The following is a 10,449-nucleotide window of genomic DNA, read 5'->3' on the forward strand; positions in this document are numbered from 1 at the left end:
TCTTTATAGACTCTCGTCAGATTTTTAAACACAGAGGAGAGGCTTGCCGACTGTAATGAAATAGGTCATTCCTGTTCTGAGAATACTTCCCGCTGGTTACCCAGCCATTTATCAGAGCTGATGGCACTGGATAGGAAACCTGTCATCACTCATCCAAAATATCAAAGGATAAAAGAAGTATTCACTAAATAATATTATAGGCAATAGGCGACCAACTGGAAAGTAACATTTAACTATTAAAGTGTTGTCGCTAAAATATTACTTTTAATCAAATGATTAAAAGATGTGGGTATTTTCAACTACATGTATAGATAAAAAACACATAGACCGTCCTAGGTGGCGTAATCACCAGGTGTGAGTATATTGTCAGCCACTCAGACCACAACCTAGGACTGTGTATATTACCAGGGGAGCAGGAGGGTGACTGGTGGTTTGGGCCTGAGGGGGGGGGGCGGGGAGGGGGGACTTATTGTAGTGAGTGCTCCTCCACCTACCCCCAACATACAACAAGTCACCCAGAAACAATCTAAATTTTTTAAATAAAAGTTATCTTTTGGCTTTGGGTCAAAAACAGAAACCAAAATTCACCATGAGTGACACCAACCTAAAAAAGTGACCTACTTACACTGGGGTGACGAGTAACACCACATAGGCCTGTACAGAGAATTAAAGCCAAGTGGATGGTACTAATAGTTGCTTATTGCATGTTTAAGCGCTGTTACCCATTTGGTTGGGTCAGTCTTAATATTGAGCATATTCTATCGCATGCACACAACATGGTATTCACCACGAGGCACCCCTGTAACAGCCACTCAACCAACCACTCGCCTTTACACGGGCTGGATGTGCAGGCAATTATTGGGAATGAACCTTTGTTCCCAATAATTAACTGATCATGAAAGGTGGTGAGAGCAGCATTTACATGCAACAATCACCTTTGCTGTACAGGAATGCGTGATCACTACTGCGATTGTTTGTTCCCATACAGATTCATGGTTTCTGGCAGCAGATCCCCGTTTACACAGAATGCTCTGTTAAACAGAAATCATGATTTTGGTGTCCACATCAGCGATGCCTTCACCCGATGAATGAGCCTTTTCTCTTTCATTAGTTGCTCAGCAGCACCTTTATTCATGTTAGTTATCGGTAATGAGCGCTCCTTCCCAATAACTGCTGATATGGACGGGCTGTGTAAAGGGACCTTAAAGGTACTCTCAACATGCCAATGAGAAACTAACACTCTTGGGAAAAAGGATCTCCGGAAACAGCCAATTTTTGGGGGCTTTGCACACAATAGTAACAGTCTGAATACAAGGCACACAAAAGTATGGAAAGGGGAGTGCTGATGGTTAGGATTTAAATTCCAACACACTCGAAATGCTACAGATATTGGAATAGTCATAAAATTAGGGATGTCAGATGGCCTTTTCCCCAACGCCTCCACAATGGCCCTGACAGGAGAGTGTCACTGCCTCCAAAAGGACAGGTAACAATGTAGAAACTAAAGATTTAAAAGGCCCCCCTCCCCTTACCTGCTTCAGTTACTGTTCCCTGTCCTCAGGATGCACGGAAGCTCCTCCTGCAGTGCCAGGAGTTAGAAGAAACATCACTGCACAGGCTTTTCACTTGCTCCACCTTCTGGGGACGAGCTGCCTCCCTTCTCCATTCCTTGGGCTTAAGCCCTTCAGCAGGAGGCAGCCCCAGGCAGCCGTTTGGCTCCCCAATGGGGGAAACCGGTGGTTCTGATGCGCATGTGTCAATGCAGGCTGAGATTCCCGAGGGTGCAGGAATATTTTTCCCAAACCTCTGGTACCTCTCTTCCAGTGGATGACATCATTAGGGGACCGGATACTAAGGGGATCCGGAAAAGAGACAGAATTGTGGCATTCAGTGAAGTAGCGGCATCGGGAACTGGCTACTCCTCACAATGCTGGCTCCCTCTGAATCCGCGGACTCTTCCCACAAGCCTGGGGATCATATTAGTGCTTTAGCCCTAAAAGCCTCTTCTCCTGCCTGCTCAGCAGTTATTCTTTATGCACATGATCTGGTGTATTTTGGAACTAGAGTTACATCTCCACCGACTGGTGTTAATGATGCTGGACTCTCTTTATGTTGGGGCCCTTATAATTACTTTAAAGTATTATAACTATTAGGGAAGAGAAACAACCACCTTTAAACCAGCTGGTTAGATTCTGTCCGCAAACAATGCGCAATATGCAGGAAATCCTTACCTTCCAAAAACAAAACAAAAAACGCTTTGTCCTAAACGTACAGAAAAAGTGGTTACGGAAGAGTCACATTCCTTCTTAGATACTATGAGGAATCTGAGTCTTCCCTGTTAATAAAAAAGGCCTTAATCTCTAAAGAGTGGAAGAATTCGTAAAGAAAACCTCCAATACCAAATTCCTTTAAAAGAGAATACCCTTTGTCATAATCAGAATCAAGTTTATGGGACAAAAAACAAACAAAAAATTGACGTTCCAGTAGCCGTATTTAAAAAACAAAAACAAAAAAAAAAAAACTCTTACATTTGTAGATATGGACCTTTTGTGGGATCCGATGGATAAAGTGTGAATGGCTGCTTTTTAAAAAGCCTGGGAGCCGAATACAGCCATGATGAGAACTAGTATAGCGGCCACATGTAATGCGAGATCCCTGTCCATTATCCCAGTTAGAACATCTTGCAGCAGGGACCCAGAGAAGAAATCCTGGCCTCCCTGCCTATGATAAAACAGGTGCCAATTTTTTTTGCCAATGCTTCAGCGGACTATAATGCCACTCGCAGAGAGATACGGCTCAGATCGTGATCAGAAGAGGTTGGCTAAAAAAAAAAATATATATATATAATTACTTGTGCTTGATCCCTTGTGAAGGTGATAGACTTTTTGGATCTGTCTTAGATGACATCTTGGACAAAGCGTCTGACAAGAAAAAAAGGGTATCACTCGGAAACAAAATTCTTCCATCAGAGACGCTCCTTTTGCACAAAGGAAGTCAAGGTCAGACCAGAGAAAAAAGGATGATACAGGAAAATGGCAAACATCTAAAAAGGGAAAGGTAGAGGATTCCTCTTCAATCCTGAAAATTCTTCCAGGACCACTCAATGACGCCAGGCCTCAAGTGGGAGGCAGACAAAGAATTTGTTTCAGCCTGGGAACAGACCGTGGCTTCCCCCAGGGTGCAAAGTACCATCCGAGAAGGATGCACACTGGAGTTCAATTCAAATCCTCCAGATCACTTTATGCTCAACAACCGCTTCCACAAATAGAAAAACAATGGACACTAGATTTCGAAATAAATATCTTACGTCAAAAAACAGGTTCTTCTTCCAGTTCCAGAAAATCAACAGGGACGAGGATTCTAGTTGCCGGTGTTTTTGGTTCACATCCTTCCACAGAAAAAATAAAGTTTCAAAAGATCTCTCTATTCTGCAAATTAGACATCTATCCGGAACATCATGACCATCCTAGACCTTTTGACATCATCAATTCCTGCAGTCAAATGGGCCCAACGCCATGCGCTCATTCTACAATCTTTTCTCCTTGCATCCTGGGATGGAACTCGGAGTTCACTGGACAAGAAGTTAACTATCCCACTTTGTGTAAAATATTCCCTCATCTGGTGGAAAATCAAGAGAAATCTTCAAACAGGTGTCTGCTGGCACCAAGAAAATCAGATAGTAATAGCTACTGAGGATGGGGTGACCGTGTCGAAGATCTGTTTTTTCAAGGGGTTTGGAGCAAGAAAATGGCAGAAGCTTTTTCCAATCTGAGAGAATTAACTGCAGTATAAGAAGTACTTTTATTCGAATGCGACATCCCAACATGTGAAAATTCAGTCAGAAAACACGGACAAAAAAAAAAAAAAGAAAAGAAAAAAACTTTCTTTGGTCTAACTGCGGTTCACATGAAGGGCAGCAATTATCAGGCTGCCAGACAGACAGTAAGAGAAGGGGCATGGGTGCTGGATACCAACATGTTCCAACAGATTACTGGGGGGTACCGGATCTGGATCTGTTGCAACTCGGAACAAGAAAGTGGAGAATTTTTGTTCTTTCCCCGCAGGATCGGCCAGTTCTGGTCCATGGCCGAAGGGTCTGCTCTATGCTTTCCGCCCTTTCAATCTCATTCCAAGGACCCTTATGAAAGTGACAGAAGAAAAGGCACAGGTAATAATGATAGGCCCCCTTCTGGCCGAAAAGATCTTGGTTCCCTCTTCTATTCAGTCTGTCAGCAGGGAAATTGTGGACACTATCCAGCATACCAGGGCCTTCAAGGTCCCGTGTCACACCCCAGGGTCTCTCAGCTTCATCTGTCAGCCTTCAGATTGGACACCTTAGTCTAAGGGGAAAAGGTTTGTCTGAATCTGTAATCTACACCTTATTATTAAGCCGGAAAACTAGAACTTCAAACATTTACCCCAGGACATGGAAGGCTTTCCTACCCTTTGCAGGTAGCAGTCTTTACCAAAAGCCCATCCTGGATGTTCCCACTATCCTGGACTTTTAACAATCTGACCTGGATAAGGGACTCTGTCCTTCTTCCCTAAAAGTGCAGCTCTCTGCTTTAAGTGCCTTTTTGGAAATAAAATTGGCAGATCTACCTCTGATCAAACAATTATTTAAGGGTGCAGTCAGGTGTTTCCCATCAATATGTTCCACCATGGGACTTAAACCTAGGTCTATCAGTCCTGTTGGAACCTCCATTTGAACCCATAGAGGAGATTTTCTCCTGTCTTTCAAAAACCACCTTCCTTCTGGCAATAATAACTGCCAGAAGAATAGGGGAAATTCAGGCTCTCTAATGCAGATCACCGTATCTCAGAATTGTGGATGACCGTATAAACCTGAAACACTTTCCATCTTTTCTGGTGGTTTCAAAATTTCACTGCCAACAAGAGGTATCATTACCATCCTTTTTTCAGTCTCCTGACATGGACAAAATAAAATAAATAAATCACAATCTGGATGTAAGGCGGTGTATGTTGGCCTATTTAAAAGCACCCAAGGAGTTCAGGAAATCCGACCATCTATTCCTCTAGTTCCAGGCTTCCAACAAAGGGCTAGCGGCAACCTCCTGTGGGTCTTAAAGCCCATTCGACTCAAGCCATGCCAGCCTCCTGGGCTGAAAATGCTTTGGTTTCCATCGAGCAGAACTGCAGAGCGGCCACATGGGCGAATCCAAGGACTTTTTTTAAGCATTATAAGTTGGACGTTCTGCATAATCCAGGACTTGCCTTTTGGCTGTAGTGTTCTGTCAGCTGTAGTCCCACCCCAATTAAGTTTCCGTTCCTCTGCTATTCCTCCTGACAGTGCCATTGTAGAGGCACTGGGGTAAAGGGTTAATTACTCTTAACGGTAATTGGTTTTTCCAAAAGCCTCCACAACAGCACTGGGGTTTCCCACCCTATTTATTAATAAAGCCTTAATGTCTTGATATATGCATAATTATTTTTTTGCTCAATACATTTAACCTTGCATCAGTACAGTGTACTTTCCTGTCCTTTGGAGGCGGGTACATCCTCATCTCAGTGCCGTTGTGGAGGCGATTGGAAAAAAACTATTACGGGCAATAGTAAGGTATATACCTCCATTGTTACAAATATATATATATATATATATATATATATATATATATATATATAATGAAGAAAATCCGCAGCACTCCTTGAAGTGTAGAAAAAATGTGTAGTTTGTTAGACATGTGTGAATAAAACTACACATTTTTTCTACACTTCAAGGAGTGCTGCGGATTTTCTTCATTGTTTTACGTCTCGAATCGAGGGACCACCGCCGGCACCACACAGCTACGGCTGAGTAAAACGACAGGAGTGCTGCCTGAAACTTCTTTTATGGATGGATATATATATATATATATATATATATATATATATATATATATATATATATATATATATATATAATAATTCAACTCAACCTGGGCCTTGAATTAAAAGAACACATACCACACGTTTGGTGTGCTCTTCATTCATCACCATGGATGTCCCAAAAACAGCTAAGTAAGCATGCTCAGCTATTTTAGGAAGTCACAAAGTGGTTAATTTAGAGCCCACCATGCAAGAGAGCCCACCTCTCCATTCACCACTATGGGACTGCCAGAAATAACCAGGCCAGCATTAGGATATTTTGAGAACTCCAATAGCGGTGAACGGAGGGCGGCTGTGCATGCATCTGCCACTCTGAGTAGCTGGGGTTGCAGCCATTTTGCAGGTTTAAGAGGAAGCTCCATTTCTCACCATCTCACAGGTTAACACTACATGTAATGGCGAGTAAGGCCTCATGCACGCAACCGTATTTTGGGTCCGTACCTGATCCGAATTTTTTGCGGATTGCACGTGAACCCATTAATTTTTACAGGCCCACAAATAATGTGGACAGCATGCGGATGTCATCTGTATGCTGTCCGCTTCTTTCTGTTCACTTCGGGGGCCCGTTCTGGAGACAGATGTAGGCTCCACCTCTGGGACCCTAATTTATCAGACATTGGTGACATCACCTAGCAATATGCCATCAGAGTTCCAGATGGGAATTACGATTTAAACAAAATGAGCAATCAATCTCTGCCATCATCCGGGCTTAGGCTACTTTCACACCAGCGTTTTCCCTTTCCGCTATTGAGATCAGTTTGGTCACCATTCATTGTAAACGGGGACAAAACTGAACTGAAGGGAACGGAGTGCACCAGAACGCATTCCGTTCCGTTTGAATGCGTTCCCATGACACACACAAAATAGCAGCAAGTAGCGTTTTTGAGTGCATCCTGGAATGCGGAGCAAGACGTCATGACTCACAATGTAAGTCAAACGGGACGGATCCGTTTTCTCAGACACAATAGGAAACCGATCCGTCCCCCCAGAGACTTTCAATGGAGTTCATGACGGAGCCGTCTTGGCTATTTTCATAACGATTGTATTAGGACGGAGCGTTTTTGCTGAACCCTGCCGGATCCATTAAAAATGCTGGTGTGAAAGTAGCCTTAGCCAGAAAACATCCAACATGGCAGATCAACTCTTCAACAGACATCTGCCACCTGTCGTCTGTGCCATTAAAACTGGAATCACTAGAGATATTGGATGGTTGAAAAGACCAAGGAAGGCCATTTTCTGTTGGGCATCAGCAATAGTGACACGGACGACAGATATCTAGTGTATGGTCACCTCTAGGAGAACTACAGTGGTTGTCAGACAGTGATCCTATGACAAAGTCAACCAACCCTCATCATCATAGAAGCCTAGAGGGATCTGGGCTCCGTTAGTAGGAATATGAGAGGTTCTAGGCTTGTATACAGACACTAATGCCTCATTTACACGTCAGTGATTTCCATCAGTGATTATGAGCCAAAACCAGGTGCGACTCTAAACACAGAACAGGTCCAGATCTTTCCTTATACCTTATGTCTGCGGAGGCTCCAGTCCTGGTTTTGGCTCACAATCCCTGACCAAAACACTGACGTGTGAATGAGGCTTAAGACGTGAGGAACAGTCTAAGGAGACAATTGAGGAAGAATGAGAAGCATTTAATACAGATACCGGTCTATGGAAAACAGAAACCGTGTGCTTAAATATAAACATAAGAATAAATAAGTTATGAGAAGAGATCCTTACATTTATAGTCGAATGGCTCTTGCTGATATTTCCCCCAATGTGTTCTGTACAGTAACATGACAGAAGTGTACACGGCGGACTTCTCTGCACACCACCCAATCTGCCACTCTGAGTAGCTGGGGTTGCAGCCATTTCGCAGGTTTAAGAGGAAGCTCCATTTCTCACCATCTCACAGGTTAACGCTACATGTAATGGCGAGTAAGGCCTCATGCACGCAACCGTATTTTGGGTCCGTATCTGATCCGAATTTTTTGCGGATTGAACGTGAACCCATTCATTTTTACAGGACCGCGAATAATGTGGACAGCATGCGGATGTCATCTGTATGCTGTCCGTATCCATGCAGCCGTTCTGCAAATGATAGAACAGGTCTTGCTCGTGTCCGTTTTTTGGACAAGAATAGGCAGTCCTATAAGTAAAACGCAGCACGCACACAGCCGGTATGCGTATTTTTGTGAATCTATGGTTTGCAAATTACTTACGGTGTGCATGAGACCTACCTCTGCATCACTTACACTCTACTGACCCTGAGCTATGCCTTGTAGACCATTCACAGCTGCACGAACAATTCACCGCGCTGCGGTCTGTTGGCACACATACGTAACAGCTTAGCTAAGATCTTATAATGTATGACATGGCGCCAGACTTAAAGGGGTTTTCTATATTGAGGACTTGAATGGGACTGAGCTGCGCCTAGGCAATGTGACCGACGAATGTAACATCAGATGACTAGAAAGAGGACGCAGCGCCGTAATCTCTTCAAACCGCTTACTGGCAGGGGTCTGACCCCTGCAGATCAGGTATTGAGGGCTTATCCTGAAAATCTCAGAAAACCCCTTTAACTGTGCTGTATTATTTACTGAAATAGGCCATATTCACACAGCAGATTTTTGTCGCCGATTTCAGTGCAGATTCTGTGAAGAATACTGCGTCCACGCCGACACTGCCTCCCATTGCTTTCAGTGGGAGTCCATACCACCATTCATGCAGCTGCGGATTACTTATGCATGGTTTTTCAGACACCACAAGAAACCACAGCAGTTTAGCCAACATTTAAAAGGGTTGTTAAAGATTTTTTTTTTTTTTACTGAGGACCTATCCTCTGGGTGAATGTGCCATCACTGCCCTAAAAAAAAAAAAAAGCAGAGGGAAGATCCCGTCTCAAACAGCTGATCGGTGGGGGTGCAGGGTGTCAGACCTCCTCTAATCAGAGGATATGTCATCAGTAAAAAAAAATTGGAAAACCCCTTTTAATGTGGCTAAACTACGAGCAGGCCTGCATTGGTGGTTTATGCTGCAGAATACGTGGTAGACGTGGACATCACTACTATGTTACAGCACATCTTGTCATGCACAAACACTGAACCAGAAGGAGGCGCAAGGGAGACCTGAGCTAAGAGCAAACAGGAAACCCAACATAATTCATCATTACATTCTGGATTTAAGGGGGTATTCCCATCTTATAAAGTGATACCATTACTTCATGATCAGCGGAAATCCTGAGAAAGGTGAAGCTGCAGCGTTGCAGCACCTTCTGAGACTACCTGCACAGCAGCACTTCTGGCCATCAACTGCGCAGGGAAATGCAGCACACCCCCTGTGCTGCAGGAAGTCAGAGCGCTGCTGTGCAGGGAAAAACGGTGAAGGTGTTGCAGTGCTGGCTGATCTCTCGCTAAGTGCCTTGCGGGGCAGACCCCACTAATCAAAGAGTAATACCATATCCCCCACCACTTTATAAGATGGGAATACCTCCCTCTAGCTGTAAAATGATTGTTGAAAGCAAAACCTCACATTATTCATGAAAATGTAATTTTTTTTTCTGGGTTAAAGGGGTTATCTGCAATTTTTTAAATTTTTTTTTTTAAAGGCCTCCTTTTCATGTGATTAAGCACTTTAACAGCGATAAGGCTGGAAATATTCTGGGCTCCCTGGTGGAATTATGTTGTGGGCACTTCTACATTCAGTTAAAACCCATGATGTACACGAGTTGCACCTGCGCAGTCAGGCAGCTTTGTGCACTGTGGACAGTCGGTGCCAGAGGCACCAGGTTAGGAAGTGTCTGCAACCCAATTACACTGCGGAGCGCAGCACTGGCCCAGTAGGAATATTTCCAGCTTTATTGCTGTTAAAGCGCTTAATCACATAAACAGGAGGACCATCAAAAAATAAAAAAAATTGTGGATAGCCGTTTTAAAGGGGTTACCTGCAATCAGAAAAAGATGGCTGCTTTATTCCAAAAACAGCCCCACACCTATCCACGGGTTGTGTCTGGTACTGCAGCTCGGCTCTTGATGTGAACGGGGCCAAGCTGTAATACCACACACAACCTGTAGACGGTGTGGTGCTGGTTTTGTAACGGAGAAGTCATCTTTTCTAGTCCTGAACAACCCCATTGAAGGCACCCAGAACACAGCACCACAAGGCCAATGTTCACCGCGCCTCCCTTTCTCCTGGATATTACAGTCTTAATGGCTGCCCCCACCATGAACGCTCTAGGCTTACTTGATGCTACCGTTCTGCTCTCCTGCCGGTAATACAGTATAAAATCTCAAGAGTCAGACCTGGAATAGGAACACGGTTACCAATTCTCAGTATTGTAATTCAGTGCAGCACATTCATACACATTGTATACAGATACTCGGCATCATTAGACAGTGCAAGTTTTAGTAGAAACTCGGCAACAGAATACAAGGCCATATTAGTACTAGAGATCCTCTGCAGTTGTACAGTGCATGGTTAGAAGCTGTATGTAAGAACCGCTGTACACGTCGCGCTCTTGTAGAGACCCCAATATGCTGTACAGTATTCTGCTCTCGGGCGCAAACT

Source organism: Bufo gargarizans, chromosome 2 (assembly GCF_014858855.1).
Source record: "Bufo gargarizans isolate SCDJY-AF-19 chromosome 2, ASM1485885v1, whole genome shotgun sequence".
Taxonomy (NCBI): Eukaryota; Metazoa; Chordata; class Amphibia; order Anura; family Bufonidae; genus Bufo; species Bufo gargarizans.